This window comes from Ceratotherium simum, chromosome 7, assembly GCF_057802395.1.
Source record: "Ceratotherium simum simum isolate JZ-2026a chromosome 7, ASM5780239v1, whole genome shotgun sequence".
NCBI lineage: Eukaryota > Metazoa > Chordata > Mammalia > Perissodactyla > Rhinocerotidae > Ceratotherium > Ceratotherium simum.
The window spans coordinates 80,410,713-80,428,476 of record NC_141906.1 but is presented as its reverse complement, the minus strand read 5'-3'; the positions used below and the strand labels follow the sequence as shown (position 1 = coordinate 80,428,476).

At 35.7% G+C, this 17,764-nt stretch overlaps 1 protein-coding gene across 4 annotated transcripts in view; it reads left to right on the top strand.

Annotated features, from left to right (window-relative positions):
- ARHGAP32 (Rho GTPase activating protein 32) overlaps positions 1–17,764 on the top strand; it is a 322,445-nt gene that overhangs the window by 92,127 nt on the left and 212,554 nt on the right. The window lies entirely within an intron of this gene.

Here is a 17,764-nt window from a genome sequence, read left to right as displayed (position 1 = left end):
CCAGTGCTGAATAGGTATTGTTGAGTTTGCATAAATTAATCACATATGAAGCTATGCCACTCTGTAGCTATTGTACGTAGAAGGTTGTAGTAGATCCTTGCTTTCCTTTCTTTCTCTCTTTCTCTTTTGCAATAGCCCTTGATTTTTGTTTGGGAATCCTTTCTTACCCCTGTCTTGGTTCCTCAGGGACCAAGTAGGGACATCACCTTCCTTTGTAAGGATGAAGTCCATGACTCAAGCCCATGTCAGGCAGCATAGTACACTCTTGGACACAGTGATTGGTTCAGAAGTAGGGAATAAATCTAAGCTGGCCCAATTAAGCTGAATCTGTGACGGCTACCAGTGGAGAAGAGGGTTTGGGACTGGGGCCACCCTGTGTTAAGAAGGGCTGCAGCCCGTGAGTTGTGAAGTGGTGGAAGGAGGCTGATCAGAAATCAGATGGAAGGTCATAACACCATATGTGGGCGGGCTAGCTCATTGTCCCGGTGAGGTGTGTGCGTTCTGTGTATTCCTAAGTGGCTTGGTTCAACTGGGTGCAGTTTTCTGCATTCACTTAGTGCCTGGTTGACAAACTAAGGCCCTCCTTGTTTTGGTAAATAAAGTTTTATTGGAAAGCATCCATACGCATTCATTTACTGTTGTCTATGGCTTCTTTCCTTCTGCAAAGGCAGAGTTGAGTAATTGTGACAGAGACTGTATGGTCCACAAAACCTAAAATATTTATTATCTGGCCCTTTACAGAAAAAGTTTGCTGACTCCTGACCTAGTGCTTCCATCAGATGAAATCATGCATGAGCAAATGCAAAATTCATGCTATGTTCAAATTGTTCCCTAATATATCGATCACTTTGGAACAAATTTGCATTTTCAAAACAAATGTTATAGCAAAACTGTCTGTACATGAAACCTAAGACTGTAGCCAGCACCTGGAGAGCAGAGCAAAGCCAACAACTGGAGAGACACCTTCTTGCAGCCCTTTGAACCCTCTGAATCTCTCTGTGCTTAAAGTGAGACCTTAGGTACTTTCAGTTTTAAGAGCCAATAAATTTCTTTTATGTTTAATCCAGTTTGAGTTGCATTTTCTATCACTTACAATAGAATTCTTTAAAAAAAATTAAAAAAAATTTTTACAGTAGTTCTAAATTTAGCAAAAAATTGCAGGTAGTCGAGTTCCCATTTACCCCATATCCAGTTTTCCCTTTTGTTAACATCTTCCATTAGTATGATACATTTGTCACATGTAATGAACCAATGTTGATACATAATTATTATCTATGGTCCATACTTTATTTAAATCTTTAGTTTCTACCTATTGTTCTTTTTCTGTTCCAGGATGCTGAATTACCTTTAGTCGTCATTTCTCTTTGGGCTCTTCTTGGTTGTGACAGTTTCTCAGACGTTCCATGGTTTTGATGACTTTCATAGTTTTGACAATACTGGTAGTTATTTTGCAGACTGTCTTTTAGTTTGAGTTTGTCTGACTTTTTTCTCATGGTTGGACTAGGGTTATGGGTTTTTGGGAGGAGTATTACTGCATTTCTATTTTAAAAATTGCTTCTTGAGCAACAAGCATGCACAAGATAAGACAAATATGAGATATTGCTCTTACCATCATGATTTCTATAATTTTTATTTAAAAAAATCATTTGAAGTATATACCCATCTTCCCTCTAACAAAACTAAAGTATATGGTCTACTTCCCTATCTCTTCCTCCCCCATTAATGCCTCACTTTATTATCCCTATAGTGTCTTCATGTAAGATTTGTCATTTTGGTTTTTATAGAGCACTGTATCTATTTGAAATAAATCTGTTTTTAAATGGCTTATGTAGCATTATGAAAATGTTGCACTAGTAAAAATTGTTATCTGCAGCATAAAAATTTAATTCAAGATAAGAGAACCTGTCACTTTTTCAGGAGTTTTAGTCTAATATTTATATTTCAATAATGCAGAATTCATTTAATGCAACTGAGATAGGGCACACTATTTTTGACATGTCCTGCAATACGTTATTTATAAAGAGTTATAAGGGGGCTGTGATGATATCTTGGACTCTTGTACCAGTCGCTTTTCTCCGTTACTATTACGGCACCTGCTGCCAATTACAGGAAATTTCAGTACATTATTACATGCTGTCATTTGCATTTGGCAAGTAGTTCTGACAAATTGAAGATTAAAATTTAGCTGCTGTAGACCACATCCTTTGTGTCAGATAAAATACCTCCTGAGGTATTTTTCTGGTTTGACTGAAGCAGTGATTTTGTCCATTTTCAGTGAAATGTGAGTTTCATTGAGCTTAGCAGCATGTTAGTGCCTTGGGGACATCTCTTGATTACCCTATATCTCCATTTACATCATTTAAATTTCAAATAGCAGAACTACCAAGTGAGTCAAAACAATTGAGGCTTAGACAAACGAAAACTCATAGATTATTTAAGTATATACTACATTTTATTTGGAATGTACTATTATGAAATATAAACCTTTGATGGGGTTTGGAGAATAAAATGAAGACATCGTATATATTTTGGGGGACAACTAGGTAAAGACCAGATAAAAATATAATTTGAGATCTAAATTAATCATGTTTGGGCCAGCCCAGTGGCGCAAGCGGTTAAGTGCGCGCACTCCGCTGCAGCGGCCCGGGATTCACCAGTTGGGATCCCATGCGCGTACCGACGCACCGCTTGGCAAGCCATGCTGTGGCGGCGTCCCATATAAAGTAGAGGAAGATGGGCATGGATGTTAGCCTAGGGCCAGTCTTCCTCAGCAAAAAAAAGAGGAGGATTGGCGGATGTTAGCACAGGGCTGATCTCCTCACACACACACACAGACAAAGTGAATTAATCATGTTTGGTAGCCCAAATAAGGTTAGCTTCTATGTAAAATGAGCAATTTTTTAGCCCCCAAGTTAAAATTTTGTTGCCTTCTTGTAAGTATTCTGGATCACAGATATTTAAGTACATATATTTAAGTACTTAACATGCTGTGAAGTTTCCTGGAGTATTTTGTATAAGCATACCTTCTCTAATTGCCATCTAGAATATTTACAGTTGTACTACATTATGTACTATAGTAGCTGTAACAATCTACCAATGGTGGTAGATTCGTACAAGCATTTAAACAAGAAATTTTAGTGGATAAATAAGTTTAAATTATGTTGAGGTAAATTAAGCAATGTGATTATAAGCAATGTAATAGTATAAATGATATTGGTATATCCTCAATGAGAATAATTTGCCCCAGTTAGACCCAAGAATTCCAAAATTAAAAAGTCAAAAGAAGATGATGACTTGCCTTCTTTCAGATTGCTGCCAGAGCTTTGTGCCAAGAAAATAAAACTTCCTACATGTGCGTATATTATAAACACCATGATTTTGCTTCATTTCCTAGAATGAGGGCCTTATTCGTATATCAGACAACAAGTTAGAGGGCATAGTTGGTCGTTATCTTATTATTTCCACGCATTCAGGCTTCTTATGAACCACATACAGCTAGTGAACAGTCCTTCCGTATTTGAATTGATCACTTCTGAATTATAGGATTAAAAAATGGTCGCTTACACAATTTTAATACTCTTCATTAAGGAATGCTGTTTCTTTCACTTGAATTATTGATCATTTCAGAAAGTAAAAGCATATTTTTGGGGCTTTTTTGCTTGTTTCTTTCTTATGTAAATACTTGATCATTATATAGCTGGGCTCTTAGGTAAATAGAATCAACTGAAGAACTTCAAATGCAGATTCTAGGATCTGGTTTCTGGAAATCTAGTAGGTCTCTGTCGGGGTGGGGCAAGCTGTATATTTTTTTAAGTTTCTCAAATGATTCTGATGCCCAGTCAAGTTTAGGAGCCAGTCATAGCATGTTTGTGCAGTTCTCTCGACATACATTCTGAGGAACTCCTGGCTTTTGGTTCACATAGAAGGCACTGAGATGAGTAGGGAAGGAATAGCTGTTCTACTGTGTTGTGTGCCCAGTATTTTTGATGGTAGTAATTTTATTCTGTAGTAAGACTTAGAAGATCTGACTGGCCATAAAGGAGTATATAGTAAATATTGGTTTTAAAACATTATTTTTCATATAGTTGTTTTTGCTATAATGTGTTATATGTATTTCTGAAAAATCTTGTGGTTTTACAAATCATGCACTAAAATTAAAAGGTCTGGTAAAAATGGGTTCCACAAATCACTCAAAATCTATGCAGCTTTGTTTCCAGAGCACTAATAAAAGCAATAACAGTTCTAATAATAGCACGCTTAAGAAGATATGTCAAATTGTTAACAAGTAAAGAAATATTACAGTAAATATAGGATTTTACCTTTAAAAAAAGGTGATGGTTGCTTATAGAAAGGAGTGTAATAAGACGTTGAGACTGCTGAATTACAGAGACAAGGGCAAAGTGTACAAAAATGAGGAAGTGCCATGCAAAAAGCCCTACCAAGACATACTGTGGGACCAAATTGAACTAGCAACCAAGTGGCATGAATGGGCATCATGCCCAATAAAATGATATCCTGCATTTTACTGTGTTCCCCTTATAGTAGTGGACTTTGTTGTTAAACTGGATGTGGCCAAAAACATTAATGTGAGGGAAAAATTGTTGTATATAATCTGAGTCATATTGACACATTCCCCTATTTACCAACCTCATATAAATTCATGTTACAGAAATGTGTTATAGCAGAAGAGGTCATACTTACTGACCATTTTGGGGAATAGCTTAGTGGTTAAGTGCATAATCTCTGGAGTCAGACTCCCAGCTCCACCCTTGTGTCCTTGGGCAAATCACTTAACCTCTTTATGCATGTTTCTCTTGTATTTTTGAAAGTATTTTGCAAGTTGTTTTTTTTTTTTTTTTTGATGAAAATCTGTGCCAGTCTTCCTCTATTTTATATGTGGGATGCCGCCACAGCATGGCTTGATGAGTGGTGTGTAGGTCCGCACCTGGGATCCAAACCCATGAACCCTGGGCTGCCAAAGTGGAGTGCGCAAACTTAACCACTATGCCACTGGGCCGGTCCCTGAAAGTGTTATGTAGGAAAGCAGAAAGGAGAATGCTTTGGACTAGGGAATATCGAAAATTTCTTAGTGGAGGAGACATTTTAGCTGTTTCTACACAGATAACCTAAGAGGTGAATACCACTTACAAATTATGTGACTTTGGGCAAGCTTCAGTCTCCCCATCTGTAATACAGGGACAGTGTTGTTTCCTTGATCACACCACTAGGGTTTTGTGGGTATCAGAATTAAAATGAGATACTGTGTGAAAATTTACCATACAATTGTAAGGTAGAAAAAACATGAATTTCTAGAGTTTAGTTTACCAGCTGACTTCAGAATAGATGGTCTTCAAGATTTCTTCTAACTTGGAAAGTATTCGAATCTCTGAAATTTCTGTAAGTGCTAATAGTTGTTTCAGGTTCTTTGTGTTCTCTAACCAAATATTTCTGTGGCCCTTCATTCTTTTCATCAGTAGGTAGCCCCTCGCCATATTCTTCTTTATTATCATAGACATCTGCACCAGATATTCAATTAGGCAAGTGTTCCTAATTTCAGAGATGTTAGCCTAACAAAAATGTCAAAACAGCATAAGAATTACCCCCATATTGATTCACAGCCAGAGTCTGTGCAGTTGAGCATTTCTGTCACCTTGGTGTCATTTCCACAATGTTGTGAGGAAGGGTATTGGTACCCTTACTGATATTCCCAGACATTCTGGTTAATGAATGTCTGTTTCATCCGTGAATTAAGGTATCATACAAAGTTTACTTTTTGTCCGCCTCCTCTTTGCCCTCATATTGCCCTTAGCTGACCAGAGACTTCATTTCATCGTGCTCTTCCTCCCTCCCCATCCCTCTTTAAAACTATCTTCTTTTGTGCTGCCGATTTCCACTAAATTAAGTTCTAATTAAAATAATTTTCACCTTAAGGTTTGAATGCTCAACAAGCTTGACACTCTCCAAGATAATTTGCTTTTTAAATTGTTGTTAATCAAAATAAATCTCTAAATAGGTTATGAGTCATTGTTACTAATGAGCGTGTGCGTATCCTTGAACTGTTTGGGGCAGAAAAAAGGATTGAGAATCTCTGTTTTAAAATCACAGTTGAAAAAGAAACAGCCCTAGTTTTTCCCTTGGAAAACAGTGCTGTAAGTGACCATACTTTTGTGTTGTATACTCATTTCCTGAAATGTATTTCACCTGTTTTATTGTTAAGCTGTTTAATTTTAGACTGTGTAGTTATTGAAAGATTAAAGTGAATTCAGTTCTCAATGCTTTTTCTTCTTTTAAAACTTTAGTTCCCTAAAATCTGTATTTTAGATGTAAAATTCACACCCTTCCCTTGGTTTAATTTCTCTTTGTCACTTGTCATTTGCTTTGATATATGTCAGAGTGCCTTGAAAATAGTAAACTGCTGTGCTAGTCTAAGTTGATATTTTTATTGTGCTGGTATCTATTTTGTATTTTATATTTGAAAATGACAGAGTGGATAGTGATTCCTGGCTGGTTGTTTGATGCTGGCAGAAGAGCCAGTGCATGATGAATTGTCTTTTCCATTTGTTCACTTAAGAACTCCTTGTTAGTTTGTGGATATAGTTGATAGTTGTAGAATCTTTTACTGTTTTAACTATTCTTTGACTGTATTAGCCAAATAGTAACAGCATTTTCTTGGGAAGTAGAGGGAGATGGTCAAGTTCTCCTTGGTAAATCTATGTTACTTGGTACTAACATGTTGGATTTCCAAGCTCATGAAGGTTTATTAGTTTATTCCTCTGTGTTATATTACATCATGAATCCATGTTTTCTTAGATATGCAGCCTGTTACAGGTAAATCTTTGACCTCTTGAGTCCTACTAATCATTTATTCTCAAATGTTTAAGAGTTGGTGAACTAAGTTTAGTATACTTGAGTGGGATATTCTTGCATTTCTGCTGTTTTCATGTAATTGATAATTTATTCCAAGATACTAATTGCTCCTTCTTTCTACCCAAATAGAAAGATTATAATGTTTCAGTCGTCTACTTTAAGAATATTCCATAGTTCACGCAGCTTTTATGTTGTCCTTCTAAAATAATAGGAGCTAATTAGTGGCAAACCTACTGGGTAGAGTCTTAGTATTAGTCATAGATTGTTCAGATGTGTGCAGGTACTGCAGTTATTCTCAGTAGATCGTGTAGGAGGACATAGAAATGTGATAGATGGCAGTAGAGGATGCAAGAGCCCATTTAGGTTAGAAGTCAGACAACACTTGGAACCTCTTAATGTGCTGTGCTTTGGATAGCTGCCCCAGTTATACCTGGTTAAGTCATTGCAAGAACATATTATGTATGGCCCTTTGCTTATTTTTGTCTTTTTGTTTTCTACCATTTTACCATTTTGCTATTCATCTGCTTAGTATTTATTTTGGAAAGCTGGTAGATAAGGCAGGAAACATCAAACTAAAGCATTCAATAAAGGTTTTAAGAATTAATGCTTGTAAAAAAAAATATGAGAGCTAGAGACACTTGTAGAACAACACTATTGGGATGTAATCAGCAAGATCCATAATGTTAGAAGTTCTGTAGGACTTGGTTTCTTTAACAAATATATGACAGAAAAAGGAGGAGAGGGAACCTTTAAATCATAAGAGACTTAAGAGACCTATTAACTAAAATGTCATGTGTGGACTTTCTGATTCAGACAAACCAACTGTTAAAAAACGGTTCGTGATAATAAGCCAGACAAAGACAAACACTGGATGATTTCACTCATATGTGGAAGATAAACAAATACATGGACAAAGAGATCAGATTAGTGGTTACCAGAGCAGAGAGGGTTTGGAGAGTGGACATAAGGGGTAAAGGAGCACATATGTATGGTGACTGACAATGTTATACTTTCACAATGTTATAAACTATTATGACCTCAGTAAAATTAAAAAAAAAAAGGTGTATGACAGTTAGAAAACTTTGTGCATTGACTGGATATTTGTGATATTAAGGAATTGCATATTGGTTAATTTCTTTAGGTGAGATAATGATAATTTAGTAATTTAAAAAAAGAGTCCTTATCTTACAAGAATTTTGATTCCTCTTCTAAAGGATTTTAACATTTTTTAGTAACTCCAAAACCTAGATTCATGAAATATCTTTCTTTTATTATACCTTCCATTTTTCAGCACCTGTTATTCACAAATGTTGTGTTATGTAGGTACTTTATATATACTGTTTCATCTAATCACTTTGATTGCTGTATGATTGGACGTGGTTCTTCTGTTCGGATGAGGAGGTTGAACTTCAGGGATCTTAAATTGGCCGAGTTCACATAGGTAATAAGTGGCATGGAAGGAATATGAATCATATTCTGAGCTTGATTAAGTTAAAAAAATCCAACATTATTTCTAAAATGGAAACCATGGATACTCAAAAATAGTACTGTTGTTTTCAGTTGCTTTGTATTTTTAACTTGAATGGTACTTATAATAGTGAAACAGTAGGTTAATGAATTGCATATCAGTAAGCAACAAGTTAGTTCAGTTTCTAAACATGCTCATCTTACTACAAGGAAATAGTAATATAATTTGAAGATTCTGAATTTACAGTTAAAAACCGGTTTTATTGTTTTGCAAGCACTGTTTGAGACATCATAAAATGTGCTTTGCAGTCATTATATCTTTTGAAAGCATCAGATATGAAGCACCACAGATAACATGCGGTTCCAGCAAAATCAGAAGAAATGGGCAGATATTCAATTCCTAGTTAATATATGATTCAAATTTAAATATGAACCTCTGTATCCTTTAAAGAGCTACCTATATTAACTTCTTTTTACTTCTCTATTATACTTTACTCCTCAAAAGATTCATTTTATTATTATTTTTGTAATCGATAAAAGTTACCAGAACAAATTTCTGTAACAAAGGATAATGAGAAAAATGCCTGTTTACTGAAATAAATTTAAATGAGCAGGTAGCAACTTAATTCTCCGTTCTAGGAAAATAAAATCAAAGAATTACTGATACCAGGAGTTGAAGTATACTTATTTTAAATTAGAATAACATATCTCAGATTAATATTTAGAAGTATAGGTTTAGCTTCTATTACTTGAGAAAAATGCTTGTGATTTTATGAGTAGGTGAATGTTTTCTAACACTTTAGTTATTATTCACTGCCTCTTTTACTCTTGCCACCCTTTCTGGGTAATAACAGGGGAGCAGGCGGAATAATATAAGTATCAGGCAGCTAAAATTACTTCAGTCTCAAACAACATACTTATCCAGGTAGGGAAAATGGTAGATTGAAGACATTTGATTTATTGGCATTTTTTCAGTTAGTTTGGTGAGAGAAACTCTAATAATTTTATGCAATACTCTGAGCTTTTAAAGTCTGCAGGCTTAGTACATAACCTTTTTTTTTGCATCGCTCTAATTCCCCCCCAGTGATTTCATCCTAGTCCCTCCCAGACCTCCCCAGACCTTTCACGAGATCAAGTCTAGTTAGATCATTTGCTTTCTCCCCTGATTATTATTTATTAAATTTACATTTAGCATTTTTCTTTGCAGTATCATTAACATTAGGAAGAGGTCCAGTTTACAATGGTAACCAGAAGAAGTACTATATGTACAGTTCAGTTTTTGCCAAGACCACAATTTTCTCAAACCTTAAATTTGTAAAAGTAATGTAGCCTTCTTGCTCTGTATGTCACTGACTATGGCATGTTCAGTCAAAATTCTACTGCAGGAAATATTTCCTTTAATTCAATATTATATTAAGGAATACTCAACCTTCATTATCTTTACAAGACCTTTTACTGACATACTTGTGGAATAATTAATTCTTAATTTTCAACACTATACTTTTACGTTAATTAACTGTGGTCCAGTTACGTCCATTAGTCTTATAGATTCCCTCAGGTAGAAATACTGTTTTACTATCAAATGGTCATTTAAAAAGATGATTGATTTTGTTAAGTTTTGTTACTTTTTACTTGTGTTTTCATTTAACCACCACATGTAGATATTATATTTTAGTGGCCTTTAACTCAATGCTAGAAGAATTATAACTTCTTTCAGCTTTACCTTTATTTGTTAACAATTATATAGTTTTGATTTATTTTATCTGTAGATTGAAAGCAAAAATGAGTAGTCCGTAGACTAATGAGATGGTTGCTTAGCCAGTGAGGATTTCCTGAGACCTCTAGGTTCTGATGTGTCTGATACAGCAAGGTTTTGTTTTGTTATTTATTGAGTCAGCCAGTGGCTGCTGAAGTTGATACTACTTGCTTGTTCTGTGTGCCCAGGGCTAGGGAGATGTATGAGTTGTTCTCTGCAGCCTCTAATCGTTTGGTAGAATATGTTGATGCTGATACCATGGCTTTTGCTTTGTTTTGTTTTGTTTTCCTTGCACAAGAGCACCTTGGGCTCTTGAGTGTTGGAACAAAGTATTCCTGGGTTGGATTTTGTGAGTTTTTGAAAAGGGAAACAGTGAAACAAAGTAATGTGGTTTATGAATTTGACAGTAAGTAGATGCAGTCTTTGCACTTCTGGACCTAGTATGGGCATTAGATTTCTTTATTAATGGGGTGCAAATACTGTGGATTTTGGTTCTTCATAGGTTGGGATGGGAAATATATAGAGGAGGGATTAAATTCATATTAACTCTTGATATATAAGTGTATTTCATTATTCTGAGATCCTGATATATATAGAATCTCTGTTTAAGTTTTTTTGGTTGCGTAGGCCAGATACTTGTTTTTGCTTTTCTCCTTTGCTATTTTTCTTGTTTCTCTTCTTCATTTTAGATTTACCTTGGTCTGTATAGCATTGTTGCCTTATTTATGCATACTGCCTTTATTTATTTTTGAACTTATATTCTGTATGTTTGGGACCTAAATTTTTCAATCAGTCACTCATATGTATTTATTCAGTAAACATTTATTATTGATTTCTATGGTATATGAGTTGGTAAAACTTAGCATTCAGCTATTCAAGAGAAGAAACTGTGGAGTGGATCTTTTAACTCATGCAGTTAACTTCCTTGAAACTAAAAAATGAAACAGCTAATACATTTTTATGTTAAAAATTAAAAATATGGGTAAATTTAAAGATGGAAATCAAAATTACCCACAGTATTTTTGTTATATAGTTTTCCAAGCTTTTTTCTACATATGTGTATATTGAAAAATACTATTTTTCTTATAGTAATGGAATCACACTCTATTAGTGTTAAAATTTTTTTGCAGTTACTGATGCCAAACAGACTATAGCACAGTGGTTAAAAATTGTGTTGAGGGAGTCCAGTGAGGTAGACTTTCATAGTATTTTTCTTCAATCAGTATTTACATGAGATGATGATTCTAGAATATGTAACAATTGATGGTAGTTAGTGATCCAGTGAAAGCATTGCCTGAGATTATATATTTCTTGAAAGCAGTTTTCTACATTTATAATAAACAGTGCATATTTTTTAAACTTGAATACCAGAAAGTATGCTTTTAATCTTTACTTATTTGGCTAAAGATACAGAATTTAATTTAAAAACAATAGACCATTTCAATTAAATTTGAGGGGAGCTTATTCATAGACTTGTGAAGTTTCCACTTAATATCACTTATTAAGAAGGTTGGAGGGGCCAGCCCGGTGGTGTAGTGGTTAAGTCCCCGTTCTCCACTTTGGCGGCCTGGGGTTCACCGGTTCGGATCCTGGGCTCAGACCTATGCACCGCTTATTAAGCCATGCTGAGGTGGCGTCCCACATAGAGCATCTGGAAGGATGTACAATTATGACATACAACTATCTACTGGGGCTTTGGGGAGAAAAAGGAAAAAAGGATAAAGATTGACAACAGATGTTAGCTCAGGATCAATCTTCCTCAAAAAAAAAAAAAAAGGGTATATCCATTATAGTTATTTAAAAAAAAAAAAGAAGATTGGAAATGTCATGCTGAATTATGTTATGATCTAATTTTATATGCACTTACTTTGTAATCCTTTTTAATGTGATGTTGGGAGACTATGAGCTTTCTATTCTAATTTCTGATTTTCCATCCTTCACATTCATGAAAGGGATTCAAATAATTAGAAAACAAGCGCTTAACTTAGTTGAGACTCGTTTCCTTTTATTTATTAGATTACTCCTATCTTATTTCTCAATTTTTATGTAATCACAACAATAAAAATAATTTATGGGTTTAGTGATGATGATGAGGATGATGGCTGTCATTTACAGAGGCTCTTGTCTATACTGTGCAATATGATAGTTTCATTACTTGCATTATTTCTAATCCATACATTGACCTTATAAGATTATTATTTCTTTTTTAGGGATTACCAAACTGAGACTCAATTTAAGTTACTTGCCTCAAACCACACTATTTATAAATGTCATAGTTGAGATTTGAGCCTATATCTTTTTGGTTTCAAAATACTTCCATTTCTATTGAAAACTGTTTTTTTTCTGGTTTTATAAACTGCTTTTTGAAATGGAATGTATTTTTTTAGTGCATTTATTCTTGCAATAGGGATGATGTATTATTAAAATAGCCATTAAAAAAATTTCAGTTAGCTTTTTTGAACAGTTCAAAGTTAGATCTCCTTTTGAATATGTTTTTAATGAAGTAAAATCTAATCTAACGTAAAATGTTCCATTTTCTAGCCAAGTAGACCTTTTCTGTTATGTTTAAAGTGACCAAGAGAGGATCATGTTAAATTAATTGCATTCTTTACTTATGATATTTTAATGAAATAAATTATATTTAAAAATAAATAAATTGATTTTACTTAAATTTTAATGAAATACAATATGCATAATAATTGTTTATGCTTTGTAAACTGAAGCAAATATCTATGTATGATGATCCAGAAAACATGAGTATTCTATAATAAGGAAGGAAATAGTTGTTCTTGTGAAGTTAATTACCTATAAAGATGGTGGTTAGAAAAACAATTTAAAGATATAAATCATATAAAATTTAGAATGAATGCATAGTTAGTATGAGAATGGTTAATAATGGATGACATTTGTACATTATATATTTTACTTTTGGCATTTGGAGGAAAATCTTCAGTCATTGGAAATATTTTAGGATTCTTGCTTAATTTTTCTGGTATAATTATTTGATACACACATATATATTACACTTAGACACACACTATTCATGTTTAGAATACATAATTTTCTGAAGAGTCTGTTTAGTGTATCTATATTTACAGTCATAGTTGTGAAGAATTCTGTGGACAAAGTTTGGTGCCCAAGTCAGGAGATACTTATTGACCTCTTGGATATGTCCCGTGTGCTATTTTGAACAGATTTGATAAAAACAGTTCTAACATTATGATGTGGGAAAAGGAGCCCTGAAATGGAGTGTGAAGACCTTGGTTCTACTCTTGCTTTGCTGCTCCTTTGCTGTGTGATCTCCTACCTGCACCCTCCTCAGTAGTCACCCCAAATGTGGGGGATGGTGCATAGAGAAGCATGTAGGCCAGCAGTATCCCTGCCCGCCCCGCTAAAAAGAGAAAAGCACTAAGACAAAACTAGGAGATCCAAGAAGGCCAGGCTAATGAGCTGAATGTGGACCAAAATGAAAACCACATTCTTCTCATAGACATAACAGTCTATATCATGGTTAGATTTTAGGTAGATTTTTAAAAAGTATCTTTAATGCAGTCTTATGCGCTGGGTAACCCTGGACAAGTTATTATGCTAAACCTCAGTTTCTTCACCTGTAATATGAGGATCATCATAGCTCCTACTTCTGATATGGTTGTGAGAATTATGTAATTAATTATAATTTATTATGAAAGGGCTGTAGCACAATGCTTGGCACATAGAGTAAGTGCTCAGCATGTATTTGCTGTTTACTGCTACTAGAAAAAGAAGCCACTTTTGAACTATTTCTTTTGCAAAAAAATGCATTTTGATTTGGGATCCTAAACTCTTGCTAAGAATGCTTCTTCCCTTGCTGCAGTGGGATTAGGAACTTCCCTTTCCCTCAGCCTCCTTGTCTCTTTTTTTTTTTTTTTTAAAGATTTTTTATTTGTTTATTTTTCCCCCAAAGCCCCAGCAGATAGTTGTCTGTCATAGCTGCACATCCTTCTAGTTGCTGTATGTGGGACGCGGCCTCAGCATGGCCAGAGGAGCGGTGCGTCAGTGCGCACCTGGGATCCGAACCCGGGCCGCCGGCAGCACAGTGCGCGCACTTAACCGCCAAGCCACGGGGCCGGCCCATCCTCCTTGTCTCTTGGTCAGTAGAAGATGAAGAATCAAGTCGTCTAAACCACTGGTGGTGACTCCTGTGGTTTAGGTTGGAGACTTGGGCTCTACAAAAGCTTGTTGGGGAAGTGAAGCTGATCAGGTTTCAAGCAACCATGTGGTCTTCGGGAATATGGAGTCCCGCTCCATCTCTGGGAGCCTCAGGGGTTGACTGACTCTGCTTGCTCCCTTCCTGTCTCCCTGCTTTTCATTGCCTTTTATTTCTGCTAGATCTTCATTAGCTACTTTTTTTGTTTGTTTTTGTGAGGAAGATCAGCCCTGAGCTAACATCCGTGCTAATCCTCCTCTTTTTGCTGAGGAAGACTGGCTCTGAGCTAACATCCATTGCCTAATCCTCCTCCTTTTTTTTTCCCCCAAAGCCCCAGTAGATAGTTGTATGTCATAGTTGCACATCCTTCTAGTTGCTGTATGTGGGATGCGGCCTCAGCATGGCCGGAGAAGCGGTGCGTTGGTGCGCGCCCGGGATCCGACCCTGGGCCGCCAGTAGCGGAGCGTGTGCACTTAACCGCCAAGCCACGGGGCGGCCCCCTCATTAGCTACTGAGGAAGGGAACGGAAAACAGGACACATGTTGATTTTGAACTTAAAAACATTTTTTTAAAACTTATGATGGCAGAGTGAAAACTGTAAGAACAAGTCTTGAAAGGTCTGCCGAAGTGCACCGGGAGGGAAGGCCCTCACTGTGGCAGGGTGTCTGGGAGGGAGGACTCTCAAGTGGTGGCAGGACTAGAAAAGGAGAGTTCCTGAGCCATCTGGTATCAGTCAGACTGCGCACAGTATTCTGTGTAAAAACACTGCTTACAGTACAATCTTTCGTGTTTGAAAGGGTTTGAGGAAGTAAATCAACCAGAAAAATGAAAGAACAAAAGAAATGATTAAAAGGAAAGATAAACAGGATTCATGAAAACACAGTAGAGGAGTTGGAATGGTTTAGAAGAAAAAGAAGACCTAGATACTTAAAATAATTTTTAAAAATCTGATTCTTTACTGAGGGATATAAAAGATTATATTTAAGATTAGTTTTTTTTCTTTTTTGCTAGGGTTATATACACATGATATAGTGAAAAATTGTCTCCCTATCATTCCTCTTCTCTAGCTATTTTTCCCCTTGGAGACACCACCTGTCACTGGTGCTATCCTTCTGTAGATGTTGTGTGCATTTGTAGTCACCCATGTTTCTTCTTCCTCCTCTTTGAAAATGTGAATGGCAGCATAACGTGTACAATACACCACTACCTCTTCCTTCTTTGCCTTAGCAGGATGCCTTAGGGTTTGTTCCATGTCATGACCAATAGGGCTGCCTAGTGTTTCTCATTAGCAGTCATTCTCTGGATATTCCATAGTTTAATTATCCAGTTTTCTGTTAATGAGCAAGTTAGGTTGTTTTTGCTATTCTGTTTTGCTATTATGAAGTTTACTACAGTGAATATTTCTGTTCATCTCTTATTCCTGTTTGAAGATAAGATGATTTCATAGAAGGGGAATTGCTGGGCCAAAAAGAGACACGTTTTCAATTTTTGTAGATTTTACCAAATTGCCTTGTACAGAGGTTATACCAATTTATATTCCCATCAACAGTGTGTATTTATTTTCCCACATCTTCTGAATGTTTTGTTAAAACCTCTTTTAATCTTTGCCTGATAGATAAAAAAAGGCATCTTATTGTGTTTGTTTGCATTTCTATTATGAGTGAAGTTAAATACTTATTATGTTTTAAGATTCTTTTGTATTTTTCTGTTATTATTCTCTTTATACTCTTTGCCTGTTTGTCTTTAGGGTTTTTGGGTCTTAAAGATTTGTAGGAACTCTATATACTAAGGAAATTAACCCATTGTGATATGTTCTAAATATTTTTTTCTCAATTATTTACTTTTGACTTTGCTCATAATTTTTAAAGTTTTTTTGGTTATGGAAGATTTTAAAATTTGTAAGTAGTAAAATGTATGTCTTTTATGGTTATAGGGCTTCTTAAAATTATACTTAGAAGAGACTTTTCCACTGTAAGATGATAAAGGCTTTCCTGTGATTTTCTTTTATGGTTTTATTTTTATGTTTAAATCTTTGATCCATTGGGAATATATTTTAATGGATGGAGTGAGGAAGGGATGAATTTCATCCCTTCAAAATCTTTGGAAGATGATAGGGGATTTATGGCACAGAGAGATCTCAGTAATCCTTTAATTTTTTTTTTTCCCCCAAGGAAGATTCGCCATAAGCCAACATTCGTTGCCCATCTTCCTTTTTTTGGCTTGAAGAAGATTAGCTCTGAGCTAACATCTGTGCCTCTATTTTCTATGTGGCTTGCCGCCACAGCATGGCTGATGAGTGGTGTAGGTCTGTGCCCGGCATCCGAACCTGCGAAACCTGGGCTGCCAAAGCAGAGTGTGCTGAACTTAACCACTAGGCCGCATCCTTTAATTTTTTAATGATTATTCAGGCCAAAATTTGCTATGGATTTGTCTTGAGTGGAAATTATTAGACTAGTTTGAGAGATACCTCTGTGTAACTTGTTCAGGAGTTTTTCCAAATTAGCTGCTATCAAGGGAATAAATCTGTTCCCAGGCTTGACAAATTTTGGATTTAATGACCACAGTCAGTACATTAAAACTATATAAATTTTTGGAGCAGCAAGATTAAAATAGTAATGTTGTGTAAATTGTAGTTTTGTAGACAGGAAAAAGGCATTGAATAAACAAAGTAGAGTGTTCATTTTCCTTATTTTCGACTATGAAAATGCTTGGGTATCCCACTGGATACCTTTTAAAAATTTTTATCTGCTCAGATTTAATAGAAAATCAGGGGTCAGCAGTTTGTTGCTGCTCAGTAAAAGGCAGACACCCATGAATATCTGCCATGTCGGGGATTGGTACCAACGTGGCTGTTTTCTGAGTAACAGTTGTGTTGTCGCCGATGTTAGGGATGCTGTACTTTTCACTCATTTCCCAGCAAGTAAGTCATTTGATGGCTACCATGGGTGTCTGCAGTTTAAATTATGTGTACAAATGTTGCTTGCTGTTATTTGATGTAATGGTCAGCTTCTTTTAACTTACGATGCTTTTTTTCTTTAAAAAGCGTGGGACAAGCCTGGCTGTGGTGTCCCACTTTGGCTACCTGAGAAAAGGTGTGTATGGCAGTTATTACTGAGGGGAGGGAAAGGTGGGTGTGATGTTAGGAGGCATGAAGTTGTTCAGGTCCCTAGACCATGCTTGTCTTCTCTGTAAATTGTGATCCTCCTTAACTGGGAGATCTATAACTGCCTCTCATTGTGCTTGGCCCAGGAGACCTTCACATATGATGTTATCCTTTCTAGTTTTCTGTCTGACTTTCTTAAGTCTGAGATAGCAAAATGATATAAATAAGAAAAGCTGCATCTTGAAAACATCTATTTTCAACTTACTAACTGGAAACGTTGAGAAGAGAAAAATAGTTATTAAATAAATAATAAATAATTAGTGAAAAATCACCTTCATTTGGGTTCCACGTTTGGTTATGTAGGTCACAGAGCCTGCGGCAGTGG